This window comes from Cupressus sempervirens, chromosome 1 (genome assembly GCF_028749045.1).
Source record: "Cupressus sempervirens isolate cs-2001-9-10 chromosome 1, ASM2874904v1, whole genome shotgun sequence".
In the NCBI taxonomy this organism is placed as follows: Eukaryota; Viridiplantae; Streptophyta; class Pinopsida; order Cupressales; family Cupressaceae; genus Cupressus; species Cupressus sempervirens.
The window spans coordinates 529,816,062-529,832,584 of record NC_143118.1 but is presented as its reverse complement, the minus strand read 5'-3'; positions in this window follow the sequence as shown (position 1 = coordinate 529,832,584).

Below are 16,523 nucleotides of genomic sequence, written 5' to 3'. Positions count from 1 at the left end.
TGTTCTTAGAGGGTTTGGTTGCTCAAACACCTCAAATATGAGGATATCTAACAAGAAATTCCCTTTAGATAGAAGGCAACAAGTCACCTTGCCAGCTAATTTTCAGATGAATAATCCAATGTTCATTTTGGGATGAATCCGTATACAATGACCATGTTGAAGTGTGTGTGTTAGCATAGGCCGCATATTCACGCATACAGCTAGCATGTCATAGGATTGAATGTATCAATGAGAAATACAATTACCTTCATAGATGAAATTAAATTTGATATGTGATCTAGTATGAAAGTGTAATAGCCTTAACTCGCATAACAAAAGGAAACCATAAAAGTCAAAACATCATGAATGGAAATGTATGTGATATGCCTTGATGAAGAAAGGAAGGAATTGATTAATTTGAATGATAGTTCTCCTCCTTAGAAGCCAAATTCCAATACTGCTTTGAGGGAAAAAGTTTGATGCAAGAAGGAGATATTTGATCTTGATGAATGTCTTAAAGTTCTTAAAGAATTATTGCTTGAAGTCTCATGTACATGTGTATTCTTGATCATGTGTAACATTCTGCAAGGGAATCCAAGAGAAATTAACCTCTAAAGATGCTAAGTTTTTGTAACAAATTTTTATTTGAAAGATTAAAAGATGCAAGAGATAATAATGTGGAAATAGAAACTTAAATGCACATCACATACATATATAATAGAAGAAATACAATTGCATCTCTCAAGGGTTCCATAATATTGAATCTCACACATACATTTTTATTAAGTTTGATTTTAATAATTAAACAAGTCCATGTCATAGAAATAACCACATGTGCAAAATATCCCAAAAGAATATACAAGTACAAAACGTGCATACTCATCAACTGCATATGTCATAGGATATGAAATACTAAAAGAATATACATCATGATAAGATACATCATCTCAAGGATCTTAAGTAACCGAAGTACAAAATATTAGAGTATGAACATACAACATAATCATTGCATAAGAATAATAGAACAATCTACAACAAAGGTACATCCAACATTGGTGTCTAGTTGTCAGATCTTAATGCCAAAAAAATCACTACCACTCAACCTTGTGGAACCTAAGTGGCCCCACTCCCATCATGCTGAGGATATAATCTCAAGTACCAAATAGATAGCAATCCAAAAGTCACAACAAGAATCTAAGTCTTAATATCCTAAAAGCACTCTATTTCAAAGGTACTAAGCACACAAGGTAATATCTAATCCCAGAGGCAACAAGATACATAGGAAGCCTAATATTTATATGGGAAAGTTTCATCACATGAGTCAACTCTAATGTTACCCTAGCATTCTCTTAGTACTTCAGCTCCTTAGTGACTCTATGTGGTATCAATATCATTTCTAGTAGACAAGGAATACCAATGAAGCAAGGTCGCAACGAAGCATCCTCTCTACTCCCATCCTAGTCTATACTAGCACTCAAGGTATGGGCAAGGTATCAAACTAGCATAATGTTAATTCATTTAAACCCCATTAATGAATTTTTTATCACTTATTAAGACTACTTACAATTAGTTACCCATGTGGCCTCTTTAGGACTTCGGCCCCCAATGCCAGCCACTTCCCAACATACACATAGATAACCTAGCCTAAGTTCATAGAAATGCATCTCATAAAATCACCATAAACTCATCAGTTCTATACATGAAACTATACTCACAAATAGATCATAAAAAAAAGATCTTATAGTTTACATCAAAGAATCACAACAGATGAGATTGCAAAGAAAAACTAGATCCCATCAAAAAATACATGAGTTTAAACATTAGTTTGAGAAGGAATAATCGTGACTAAAAACATCACATAAAAGTCATCGCAAAATCAACTATTTCCCAAGCCTCTAGTAAAAATCTGTATTTGGTCAAACTACAAGATTTCTCCAAAATAACATCATCAAATAAAACATAATATCATTAAAGAGCATTTAAAACACATGTAGTTTTCAGCCAAGTAATTTTCCATTATAGTTTCCTAAGTTTGATTCAAGTCATAGTTGAAATTTTTGTTTGTTAACGTTTCTTAGTTGATAAAGTTTCTAAGTTTAGTTTGGTTATAAAATGAGTCCCATTTCCATGGTTTATGACTCTACATGTTCCTAATACACTATGTAATCATTTGAACACAAAAATGATGTTCTATCCCTCAATCTAAAATTTTAATAATGTTTACATTTGATAATAGGAAAATATAACCTTTGAAGAAATGTTCAATGTTTTAGTCATGATGCAAAATTCCTATCTTATAATATCTTAAATCCAAAGTAAAAATATTTTACTATTAATCTAGTTTTAAAATAAATTAGCTTTCAATTTTAAAAATAAATCAAATTTAATTATGTTTAAAATCAATTTAACTCTTAATGAACCTAAATTACATTTAAAAATATTAAATAAAATAAATTTTAAATAACATAATAATAAACATGTTTTTTTATAATCTAATTATTTAATAATAAATATATTATTTTTTATTTTTTATTTTTTTGAAAGGAAATTTTTTTTTTTTTTTAAATTAAAAGTTTTAAAATAAACTAAACCCCTTTATGGGGTGGACCACAACTTGCCTAAGGCACGTACATGCTACCAAAGCAATTGCTATGTTGCCTCAGGAAGCCATAATGCTATCAAGGCAGCATGGTGTTGACTTACATAGTGTATGATTATGACCGTAAAGGGTAAGAGAAAAAGGGCAGGGGCAGTGGCCCCTGTCCCTCAAATAAATCTTTTAAAATTATTTTTTAAAATAGACAAAGTAGAAAAATCAAACTCAAAGCTTAAGTTTTCGAATTCACACCACCTTGAAAAATTCAGAAGGGTAGAGTAAATAAATACTTATCATTTAGCACTGGACAAAATAAGCTCAGTGTTAGTATCTAGACTTGAAAACTATCTCCCCTCTTTTACCATTGAGATACTACAATAGGGCATGCTCATCTTGAAAATTCAAGGAACTTGATTCCTTGTACTTGCAACCTATATAAAAGTCGAGCAAGTACATATGCACATATACATATAAACTAAATAGGCAATGGAGAGGAGTGGTACATCATGTAGATCCTGACTAGTAGGTGACTGTTCTGGTTTTCAAAATGTACGCCCCATTTCTCCTTAAAAATGGGGACCCCCTAGAAAATTTTTATTTTTCCAGACCCCTAATCTGAGGTCTAAATCTTTTTTAAGGTTCTACCTAGTGTCTAAGCCTAGTCTAGCCCTCTGCCTAAAAACCCAGTTGTCAAAAACTAGAGATTTTGAGAGAAAAGTGAACTTTGGTAGTAAAGGTGCACACTAGTGCACCTAGTGCACCCTTTAAGGTATGCTAGTGTGCTAAGTGCATTAGTGAGGGATCACTTCCCTTTGGAAGTGTGCACCTCCAAAGGTGCACTCCATCCCAGGCCTATTAAAGCTTGGGACCCCTCTTCCTCCTTACTCATTTTTATATTTTGATCTTCAATGAGCACACCTCCACACCCCTAGAGGTGTGCCAATATTTGGAACTTGTATAACACCCAAAACACCAAGCTAGAAATAACAAGGTGCACACCTTGCGCACCTATCCAAGGTGCACAAGGTGCACACCATTTTCACAAAACTTAATGAAACTTAAACCCAAAAAACCATCACCTTATTGAAAGGTGTGCACATGTGCACCTTTCAGAAAGAATTCTCCTGTGCAGAGTTAAGGGTACACAAATAGCACACCCACAAGGTGTGCTATGTGCACATCTACCTTTCACACTTAGCTTCTTCTTTGCATAATAAGGGTGCACACTCCACAAGGTACACTATATGTGCACCCTTAGTGATTGAAGTTTTTCCAAAGGAGAAAGATGCACCTAGCGTACCCTCATGGTGCACAAGGTGTGCCAAATTTTTGTCTTGTAGAGTATAAAATAGGGTGTTTTTTAGCAATTTTGTGATAGTTTTAGGTTTTGGGTTTGATTTTTCATAACTAGGGTCTGTTTAGGATTGTATTTTCCACCTTCTAGATTGATGTATCTCTATTTTGTGCAAATAAAATGGCTTCCTACTTGTCCTCCCTCACTAAAAAGATTGCTCCAAAGTTGGTGGTTTATAAGTTTCAAGGTGTCCAACCTAAATCATGCTTCCACAATGTGCATTCATAAGTTCAAGATATAGAAATAGGTCACATCAACTAGAATGCATTCTTGGTTTTATGCAAAAACCCAAATGAGAGGCCTACAATGGTATCTGCACTTATAAGATTAGGGTTAGTAAATGCAACTTCACACCCAATTTCAGTACAATATTCTGAGTTGATCATGGCTTTGGCTGAGAATTATATTTTAGAAGAGAGGGTGGTCAAAAGCATAACCAAAGAGATCGTTCTTGATCTAAGACCCAAGAATATAGAGAAAATATTTCATCTTTTGAGGGAAGATCAGTATATAAGACTGACATACCATCAAGAAAAAAGGTGGTATAGAGATCATGAAGAAGAAGCCACAAAAAATGTTCAATCTTCATATCTCATTGATAGAACACCTTTGGGAAGAAAAGCTAGAAAAATAGATATGACAAGAAGTTACATGAAGGATGATATCGGACATTCCATAGTGCTCCTAAGTAGAATTATGGGATTACCAATAGTAGGACACTTAAACATATGGATGGTACACTTCATTGAAACCATTAGAACAAAAAAGATGCCAATTGACTAGGCTACAAATCTTAGTGAGAATTTAAATGAATAGTTGGTGCAGTAAAAAATGATCTAAGGTTTTACATGACATTTTATTTGGTGTATCTATTAGTAGCAAGAACTACAAATTACCCAAGATTATTTAAGAAGGGCAATTTGCAAGATGTTGATGCATGGCCTTATGTGGTATACCCCAGCTAGTGAAGAAAAGCTCTCAGATCATAGCAAAGAATATATAATAGTGAATGATGCTTTCATTTTTGTAGTTATTCGATTCATTGAGGGAGACTATGCAAAAAGGATTTCAAAAGAGGCAACAATAATAATTACATAAATAGGCACCTACTACATCCAATTCAAGACATTCAACTACTTAAGGGTAGTGTGTACAACTATAAATCCTAAGAAGCTTCCTAGATATTAATGTGATAGACTCATTTTGCTAAAGATTGCATGACAACTCTTGTCTACATATGAAAAAGTAAGGAAGCAACATAAGAAGACCTGGGTATGGCCCATCATCATAGGTCCATTTGGTGTCAAGCAGAAGTAGGATATCATGACTTTTGAGTTAGAATGGGATCTGTACTCCTTGGAGGATTATAATTCCCCTCGTCCATGTTTATATAATATTGGTAGAGTCCAATTCTTGGTAGGAAAACAATTTAAACATGAAGACACTATAGAGGATCATTGGATGAATGTAGTAGATGACTACGATATTCGGATAAGGGATTATTTTAGGATGATGCTTTATTTGGCAAGAAGTGCCTTGAAAGTAAAGGTCCCATTAAAGGTTGTTCAATGAGACACTTTAGATGTTTTGGATCCCCTATATATTCGAGATAAGATATGTGATCAACCAATCATGAATGTTGAAATTAATAGAGAATAAAATGAAGATATCAATCATAGGGAAAAGCATATGATCCAGTTGACCAAGGAATGGATTAAGAGACCATTCAAGCTGGATCTGGTTCCTTAAACAATAGTTTTCCAAGCTACATCCCACCTAGTGAAAGGTAGGGGAGAAAAGGTTATAGTACCAACATTCATAGCTCAGTCTCCAATTAGGAAAGAGACAATGTATCAACACAATAGGGGAGTTGGGTACTTCAATGCATAGAAGGGAAAGAATAAAAGGAAAAGAGTTTCTCCAAAATGAGCTAGGCTCGAGGTTGAAGCAACTCAAGCCCAAGAAGCCACCCAAGCTCAAGATAATCTACAAGTGCCACCACTAGATCAAGGATAGGGATTTGATGAGCAAGCATGAGAGGTGTCCCCACAAGTTCAAAAGAAGAATCCTCTATGTTAGCTCCTAAGAAGAAAAAGGCTAAGACTCCAATTAAAAGGACTATGCAATAGAAAGTGCAAAGTAAGGTTATTCCTATTCCTTTAGCCCCAGAAACCATTCCTGAAGGAGCTAAAGATGATGAAGAAGATGAAGAGGATAACCTTCCCTTGATTCAAAGGACTCATATAGCCAAGGCTAGTAAGGTAGAATGAAGAAGGAGTTCCACTATAATGCCTCCATCCATTCCTACACAACCTATTTAGGTCACAACTTTGGAGGATGAGTTACAACAATGGATAGATGAACAAGAGGACTAAGGGGTTGATTTATTTAAAATGTTAGATTTTGACTTTATGCCTGTAGGTACTAAACTAATAGTGACAATATAAGGGGTACACCAACAAATCAGCCTTTGGGAGAAAATTAGAGTCAATTTCTATCTTATCCATAAGAACCTCTAGGTGCCCCGCTATCATTAGCTCAAGATGTATCTTTAGTGGATAAAGGTTCAACCACTTCTCTCCCTCTGGTCAATGAAGAATAGGTACAACTAGTACAAGAAGAAGAACCACAATAAAGACCCATCAATGAAGTATCAGAGGGGGTGAAAATATTTGAATAACCACAAAAAACTTCTCAAGATACAAAGTTAAGGACAGTGGGCTCAATAGATATAGGGATGCCTAATGTAGATCCCTCATGGAAAGAAAGGACCTTGGAGAGGAGCGATAAGGGAAAGGATCTAGTAGAAAAAGTCCCCTCTTCATCCAAGTATAAGTATTTGATGGAAACTACTCCAAGGTGGTTGAGAAAAGAGGTGATGGTTAGGCATAAAAGGTAACTATATCGTACTAAGGAAGAGGCAATGAGAGAATTAGTTGAAGCTCTCAAGAAGCCTGAATTACGTAAGGGTGATGTGCATACATTGGCCTTCATTATGAAAGACCAAAATTAGGACTTGTTCACTCACATTGCTATTCCTCCTCTACATGCAGATATTGAAGATCTAACCATGAATGATTTTTAGATCAAAGAAGTCTTGCTTGGAAAGCCAACTGTGGACACAACTAAATTAGTGGTCACCACGGGAATTAAAGAAGTGTTTAATCACTTAGACAAAGATGAGGCTGAATTGGTGAAGTTGAGAAAATAGAATGAAATCATGAGGGGATTTTTGCATGAGTTAGTCAATCTTATTGACCTAGATAATCCAGAGGCCACTCTTGAAGTAGGTTGAGAGAGAAAAGATAAAGAAAAGGTAGTTATACAAGTGGATCCATTTTTTAAGAATTGTTAGTCACGGTGAGAAATTTTTGAGGAAAAGGGTGTGCAGATAATATAGGGGAAATTAAATTTATTGCACTAAATGCAAAATAATGCAAAGAAACTGGTTGTTATTTTAAACTAGGATTTTGGATTGATGGACAAAGTATAGACCCAGAGAAATGACCTTTGAGCATTGCAAGATCTATAAAAGGTCAGAGGTATTGTATGCTAATGGATTTATATATAGGGGATGAGTTAGATAAAAGAGATGATTTAATTGAGAAGATTGCATTTGGTAATAAAGTAATGGAAACATTACATGTGGATATTCACATACTCAAATATCAAACCCAAGAGCAAATTTTGGAAGTAGAGAAATATAATAGTGATGTATGCCTTGACATTTTTGAAGATGAGTCAAGAGATAAAATGATACCGGTACAAATAGTCATCAAATAGTTTTGAAAGATATTTGAAGAAACTTTGATTGAAGAAGACATTAGACAAGCATTTAAGACATAAGAGGCATTGCTAGAGTTGAATGTAAAGCTCAAAGATTTTGTAAAGATTCATATAGAAGTGGGAAACTATTGACAAGTAGTAAAAGATAAGTACGATGCTTTGGATTTTTTGGATGCAACCCAAGTGATAGAGATCATAGAGAAATTCAAGAGAAAACATCCAGACATAGCTATGGTATGAAGGGGAACAAAACCCACAAGCTAGAATTTTAGTTTTGACACTTGGGAAAATTTTTCATTTTTTGGACCTATCTTCCAAGGTTTGCTTCTTCCAAGGTGTGCAAGGTGTGCTTTTCCAAAGGTGCACCAAAAGTTTTTGAAGAAGTTAGAGGTGCACTAACAGTTAACTACTATTGGGCATTCATTTTGCATGAGGTCAATGGTAGGAATCCATAGCGTAATTCCTCTCTTGAAAAGAAAATCTTTTTAAGGATCCACTCCAAGGTTCAGTGCTTGTCTTGCAATGTACCAAAATTTGCTCAGTAGAAGATAAATGTGAGTTTTCACAAGGAGGCCTTTGCTGGTTCTAAAAACTCTGTTATCTTGGAATCAAAGTAAAATCTGTTCACTGTCTCAAAATATCATACCAAAAGAACAATATTTTTCTATTTTTCTATTTTTTTAATGAATGCAACTCTAATAATGCAGCTACTATGAGGTCCTATTTTAACAGGGGGTTAGCAAAGAAAATAATGAAACTAAAAGAAAATAACATGAAATCAAATAACTTGAAATTGAAATTCCTAAATGGACATAAGCTACAGAACACAACACGCTAAGAGTTAAACCTTCAAAGAAATCGGTAGGAAACCAATGAAAACAGGAGCAACGCTTCCTAGAATCCACTAATGCAATCGTCGGTGAGAATCTTTAACAAATTGAATGATGTTTCACTCTTCATCAAATTGCAAGGCCACAAAAATTGTGCTCATGCGAGACAAAAAGCTATGTAGACACAATTGGGTGATCTCTTCTCAAGCTCGTTACATCAACGAAATTCATATATCTGTAGCAAACACTAGAGCTAAAAGATCGCACAACCAAAAAAAACACAATAAACCTTTGTCTCAATCAAAATCTCATGAATAAAATCCATAAAATAATGACACATTTAGGAAAGAATAACTACACTCTAAATGCTAGCACCAAAAGCATAACTTTATTGCATAATAACGATGACCTTTGTTACATTTTACAATGGGGTATTTATAAGAAATCGTCTCCTCAATTTTTGTTGAGAGTGAGAGATATCTTGATGCAATAAAATGCTTTTAAAACATTTAACCAAACTAAATAAATACAAACTGATAATCTAACTAGTGCTTAGAGGGACTCCATCCATATTTTATTCATTAATTGGATGCATGAACCCTTTACATGTCAACAACAATGAAAGCATGAGAGAGAAAGTAGGAAGAAGCCATTAGTTGAAGTAGAAGTGCATGGAGACACCAAAAATAGAAGTTGTCCCTTCACTAGGCATGTGTCAGAGTTAAACTATCATCAGAATGAGTTCCCAATGCATGGAAAGTGCTATTTTTGAAACTGGCAGCCAACTGTCGGTGCACCTCTGAATTATGGACTTGTAGACCTGTGGACCTATAGAGCTGTGGACTTGCAGAGTTGTGAACCTCGACTGGGTCAAAAATCTCAAAATTTTACTAAGTGTCAAAATTGAAATTTTTGTATTTTAAGTTTTGATCATCTTTATCCTAATGATATGTTTGGATGTTTGCCCTTGAATTTATCTATAATCTCAGTAATCTTAGCAGCATCCAGAAGTTCCAAAGCCTCATACTTGTCTTTGACCTTCTGTCTATAGTTGTCCACCTCAATTTAAGTTTTTGCAAAATCTTTGAGTTTGTTGTCCAACTCTAATAGTGCTTCCTCTATCCTGAAGGCTTTCCTGATGTCTTCATCACTAGATGCTTCCTCTAAAGTCTTTCTAAAATTCTCCACAACTACCTCAACTACTAAAAGCTTCTCTCATTCTTCATCTTCAAAAATATCCAAGCATGCATCACTTTACAACTTTTTTGCTTCCAAAATTTGCTCTCGGGCTTGGTCCTTGAGCCTATGTATCTCATCATGCAATGTTTCCATCACTTTATTTCCATCTACAATCTTTTCTATCCAATCATCTATCATGTCTAACTCTTCTTCGGCATATACATCAATTAGAATGTAGTACCTTTGCCATTTTATGGCCTGTAGAGTTTGTAAATCCTTGCTCCATACCCGTACCTCATCCATAATACTGAAGTCCTACCTCAAAATTGCCACGATCTTGTCAACATTTTCTTGTGTAGCATGCAACAACTTCAGACTTCTTATGATTATAGTAACACCCCTATCCTCATGGTTGTCTCACCAATCCTAACAAGCTCTCAAAAATGGACTAATATGTACACCTTCCCCTTCTCTAAGAATGGTATTCAAAGTCTCCTCAGGGAATTCAGAATCAAGAGGACCAACAACTTTAGCTAAATATCCCTTTAAGATCTCAACTTGCCTTTGAAGTGTTCTAATTTCAACCTCATCCTGTTCCATATGGTTGAGGACCTCCTTGACTCCCATAGTCATCATCTGTTAGGAAGTATCCCATGCAGGCTTTCCTAACATGATATCCTTCACTTCATAGTCTTGAAGGCTAATAGCTTCTTCATCTATACCTTTTAGAGGGTGAGCCACTTGTGAAAATAAGTCCTAGTTTCGGGTAGTATTAATGAATGCAAATTTGCATCATGTAATGGAGAGTTAGGCTTGTTCAAAATATCTGCAATGTCACAAATATCATCCTCAGAAGCAAGGAATTGATGTTTAGCACTTCACATTATCTCTTTCCAAAACCATTTTGGGATATGTCTTTCTATAACCTTGGCTCTGGATGATGAAGGGATGTGTTCAAACACCTCCTTCCCTCTATCACTCTTGCTTGGAGTCTCCTGTTGTGAGGGTTCTTCTTCTATAGTCTTGGTTTCTGTAGATCCTATAGTTTGATCCTCAACTTCCTAGGAAGGTTTTTGTATACATTCTACTACGTGTGCCTCTTTTGATGGATCATTAGTAACCCTTGGTTATGGTTCTCCTTGCAATGATAATTCCTTCTAAACATGTTCTTCTAAACTCAAAGGTGGAGGTGTCAATGAAACCTTATCTACCATCATAACCTGAGGTGAAGATGGGGGACTTGGTTGAGGACATTGTGTCTCGGGTGGCATCTACATCCAATCTTGCTGTTGAAGTTCACCTGTGGGAGTATCTCTAATCTTATCTCCAACCAATTTTGTACCTACTGGCATGAAATCAAAATTTGGGATGGAGAGAACATCATCACCTAGCTCCCTTTTCCCATTCACCCATCATTGTACTTCATCTTCTGAAGAAGAGAGTTCTACCATTTCAGCTTGGGTGGGTGGTGGGGTATTTGTGACACTCTTCCTTCTTTCCAATTCTGTGGCTTTGGCTAGTCGAGTTCTCCTTTGTAGACGCACTTGCTCCTCCTCTTCATCTGACTCTATTTCCCCTTCATCTGATTCTTCCTCGAGAATGGTTTCAAGAATAGAGGGATTAGACACTAATCTTTTACAAACTCTTTGCCTCTTGTTCATTCTAACCTTGATCCTCTTTTGCTTCTATGGAACCATAATAGATGCAGGCTCTTTGTGCACTGGATGAATGGATGTCTCTGGAATTTCTCCCTCTTCTTGTTGACTTGACAAAACATGAGGCAATGGAAAATCAACCTAGATATGAGAAATCATAGAGTCTTGGGGCTCTTGGGGAGTAGATTCCTATTGCTGCGAAGGGGCCTATTCTTCAACATGCTCTACCTAAATCCTCTAAGGAGAGGCTCTCTTCCTCTTTTCCTTCTTCTTCTCTGAAGGATGGTAGTATCCCACTGGATGATCATGCTGGTAGACTATTTCTGGCTTGATAGGAGACTGGAGCGTGAAGATAGGAACTATGACTTTCTTCCCCTTTACCCTTTCTGGGCGAGCATGTGCATGGAATATCACTGTATCTGGATTTGGATCAAGTGGAAAAGGTTTCTTGATCCAACTCTTTGTCATTCTGATGATATGTCTTGCTCAATGATTAATATCGTCTCCTTCCTCTCTGTCAATTTTTGCATTCAGGATGGGCCTCTTGCCAACTTTATCTATATTGAATAAGGGATCCAATAGCTCCTGTGAGTCCTATAGCCATATCTCATCTGAGATGGTCAAATGGAGAGCCTTCTCCACCAAATACAAAGTCATTCTACAATAGTCTCTAATACGCACATCATAGTTATTTGTGGCCTTCATCCAATGATCTTCAATGGCATCTTCATGATAGAACTCTTTTCCTGCCAAGTTTTCCACTTTACCAACATTGTCAAAGAATGGTCAGGGATAGTTATATTCTTCAAGAGGATAATTCTCTCATTCTCACTCAAAAGTTGAGATATCCTACTTTCTCTTTACTTGGTATGCTCCTATTACAAAAGACCAATCCCAAAAAGGCCTCCGCTATTTTTTGATCCTCTCATAGGCTGACTCAATTTGTCAAGAAATTTCCATTAGAACGAACTTGTCACTTCGATATCTTGGGAGCTTCTTTGGATTAATGGATGCACCACCAACTCGAATGCATGTGAATGTCTAAAACTGGATGAAATGTGCACTGAAAGCTATGATCTGCATCTTGTCTTCATCGGACAACCTCTTCCCATAATCCCCTTCAATGAATCAAATAATGGCAAAGATGAAGGCATCATTCACAATTATGTATTCCTTTCTCTGCGGTGAGAGTTTCTTCTTCACCAGTTGGGGATAGACTATATATGGCCATGCATTAGGATACTACATACTTCCCTTCTTGTACAACCCAGGATAGTCAGTGGCCCTTGCTACAAGTAGATATACCACATAAGAAGTTATATAGAACTTCTTCTTGTCCTTTACTATCTGCAACTGGTCACATAGGTTCTCACTAAGTGTGGTAGCCCAATCCAGCGACATCTTTGCATTTCTAATGGTCTTAATGAAGTTGACCATGAATGGAGCAAGATGACCTATTGCAGGCAATCCCATAACTCTTCTTAGGAGAATGATTGAATATCCAATGTCATCCTTCATGTATCCTCAAGTCATATCCACTTTACTGATTGTCTTCCCCCGAGGTGGTTTCTCAATAAAGTATGAGGAATATATGATGTTAATGGCTTCCTGGTAATGATCCTTATGCCACCTCTCAGCTACTTCATATGAAAGCCTGATGAATTGATCGGCTCTAGGTAGATGAAAAACCTTCTCAATATTATCAATTCATAGATCCAAGACCACTTCCCAAGCGATGCTCTTTACCACCCTTTCATTAGGGACAAAATGCCGAGATAGGGTCATAATCAATTCAACTGACTACACGGTCTCGAGATGTGATGCTGCATTTACTAATCCAGAACAGATTAGGGTGAATCCCAAAGATGATCTTTCGGTTGGATTTTTACAAACTCTCAAGAAATCTCCCAAGTCTGTGTGTCCAAGTTCTATGTCCTTGATCTCGGAGTATTCATAGTGCAACCATGATTTTGGGGTTATGCCTTAGAACTTGTACACAAAAAGTTTTTCTACTAACCCAAATGTGGATGCCATCTGATTATATTACCTACATGTCATAGAAAAAAGACCATGATTAAATATTAGATACCGAAAAAGAAAAAGAAAAAGAAAAGTCCCACTTAGGGACTTCTTTTTTTTTTTTTAAAGAAAATTTGAGTGAGTGTGCATGCCATGCGTGGTGGCGAGGGCATCTACATGTGTGCACCAAAGGGGGCACAACATGCATGCACGCATTGCTTGCATGGTGGCCCAAGCAGTGCATGCACCCCAAAAGGGGTGCGACCTGCATGTGTGCGCTGCTCGCACGATGGAGTAGGTAGCGCACGTGCACCACAAAAGGGGCACGACTTGGTGTAGATGTCACGACTGTGCCACACCCACACCCCAAAAGAGGTGCAGCCAAGTGCAGGTGTCATGATGGTGCCACATGCATGTGGCAAGCGGTACCACAACATTACGCCACTCGCACGCAAGGCGCGAGGCAGCACGCGTGCATGCCTCATGGGCACGTGACATTTGAAGAAAAGGGGGGGGGGTGTTTTACCTCTCCCTCCTTGCTCCTTGGTCAAAAAAATGAGTAAGGAAGAAGGGGAGGGAGGCTTTTTATAAACCTCTCTCCCTTTTGCAAGAGCCCCACTCCTCAATGTGCGTGTGCTAGATGATTTTTTTTATTTTTATTTTTTTGACTCTAAAATTCCTAACTAAAATTTCTTCTCTCAACTCCTGAACTATGAGTCCAGGAGTCAAAAAAAAGTAGGGGGTGCCCATTCCTCAATAGGAATGGGGCATGTGTTGTGGACACTACAACAACTACCAATTCCAAAGTTAGAGCTTTCCTTGCACCAAAAATGCATTCTGATGGTAGTTCAACTCCTACAAACCTCCAAAGAAGGTTGAGCTTCTATTTTTGGCATCTCTAGAGACTCCTACATCATTTGAGAGCTTTCTTCTTATCTACTTTTTATTCTTTGTTTTAAGACATGTAAAGGCTTGTGCACCCATTAAATGATATAAACAAGGGTGGAGTCGAGTTAGTTTGTACATAAATAGATTTTTTTATTAGTTTAGAAGCATATATTTGCATGAAGAGATGTCTCACTCTCAACACAATTGAGGAGAAGATTTCCTATAAATTGAGGAATTAAATATGTATTCAAGGCTATTATTTTGATGCAATAATATATGTTATTGGAGCTCTCATTCTGAGTGTAGTTATTCTTGCTAGAGTGTGTTATTTTTGTGGATTCTTGTTCATGATAATAATGAAGCCAATTTTTTTGTGTTGATTTGATTGAGTGATACTTTAATTCTGGTTTTTGCGACGTGTTTACAAATTCTACTGATGTACTTAGTTGGAGAAGAGATAACCCTATTGTTCCTACATAGCTTTTTTCCTCACATGAACATACTTTATGTGGCCTTGTGATCTGATGAAAAGTGAAGCATCTTACATGTTACTAGATTCCCATCAACGATTGCACCAGTGGAATTAAGGAAGTTCTACTACTATTTTCATTGGTTACCTACCAAGATTTTCAAAGGCTTAACTCATAGATGTGTTGTTTTTGTGGCTTATGTCCATTAGGGATTTATTTTTCAATTCATTTTCTTAAACTTCTTGTTACCTTACCTTCGTTATTTGCTTTTACAATCACTTGGTTAATCAGGGAAGTCATATAGTTGCATAGTTAAAATTGCATTCATTATAAATAGAAAAATAGAAAAATATATTTCTTTTTGTGTGGTTATTCTTTTGAGATAGCAAGTAGATTCAACATCTTATCGAAAATTGGTCAGAACTAGCAAAGGCCTCCTTGACTTACATTTATCTTCTACTAAGTGGATTCCAGTAGATCACAAGATCACCCTAATCCTAGATTAGCTTTTCAAGAGAGGATTGTTGTCACAAAGGTTTGCACCCATGTCCAAAGTTTTTACCTAAGGACAACCTTGTGAAACATGGAAACAACCTCCAAGTTGTGGGACTTGAACTGTGAGGTTGAGTCTCCGGAGAAGGCTAGCTTCCTTTACTATCAGGGTGCACCTAACTACTCTTGGAGAGGAAAAAGGGAGAAGGAATGCATGAAAGCAAATCTACCTACTCTAACCTAAGGGGGTGATGCATGAAAAGAGCATGTTCAAACCAATCTCTGCCCATACATGTACTATTGAACCATCATGACACCAAAGATATACACGTCCAGACTTTCTTTAATCTAACAATCATATGGAAATTAGAAAACCCAAATGAATGACACAAGGAAAGAGAGGATTCACTTATATACCATTCATAGGCCAAAAGAGATACAGTCATGCAAGATTGCAAATATCCACAATACACTAATGAGAGGCAAATAGTTCTTGCACTTCACATCAATTGCTGAAGGAGATGAGGCAAAATGTCATATAGTTTAGAGGCAAAGGGAATTTACTATGAAATTGCAGAGCAATATCAGAGAAGTCAGAGAAGAGTTGACCAGTACAAAATCTACAAAAATTGCCTTTATAGCTTAGGCATAATTGAGATGTTCTCTAACAAAAGTTACTCCACAACCACTGCCATTAAGTCTTGATAAAGATCTAGAGAAAATCTGATCTGGGCACAGGTTCAGATACAATGAAATTTGATATTTTTTTGAAACAGGGCTCTAACAAAAATTGTGTCATTAACCATTCTAACCAAGTAGATGGATAATTAGGGTGGTGGAGTGTTCTCCTACTATTTACTAGGTTCAACATTCATTTGAGAGTAGTTGGAATTGATCATGAAGATCAAATCGCACAACAAAACTCAATCCCCTCTATTTCTAGCTCATGAATTAGCAAAGTCAATAAGTCAACCAAACTCTGCCACCAGGATGAGCCACGTGGGTCAATAGTCTTTCAATTTTCTACCACCCTGCAAATTCTCCATGCAATTGACCACATCTAACTAACTAACTGAGCCACCTTTTCAAAACCCTAACCGTAATGTCTCCCAACTTCTAGCCTTAACTACCAATGCTAACTATAGCATTATCTCCCTGGGACCACAAGGACACGTGTCCTTCAGGCACTTTCCCATAATGTTTAACTTCCTTACATCTCCAAAATGTAGGAAAGTGTCGATCGTTGATCTCCATGAGATCAACGATCATGAAAGA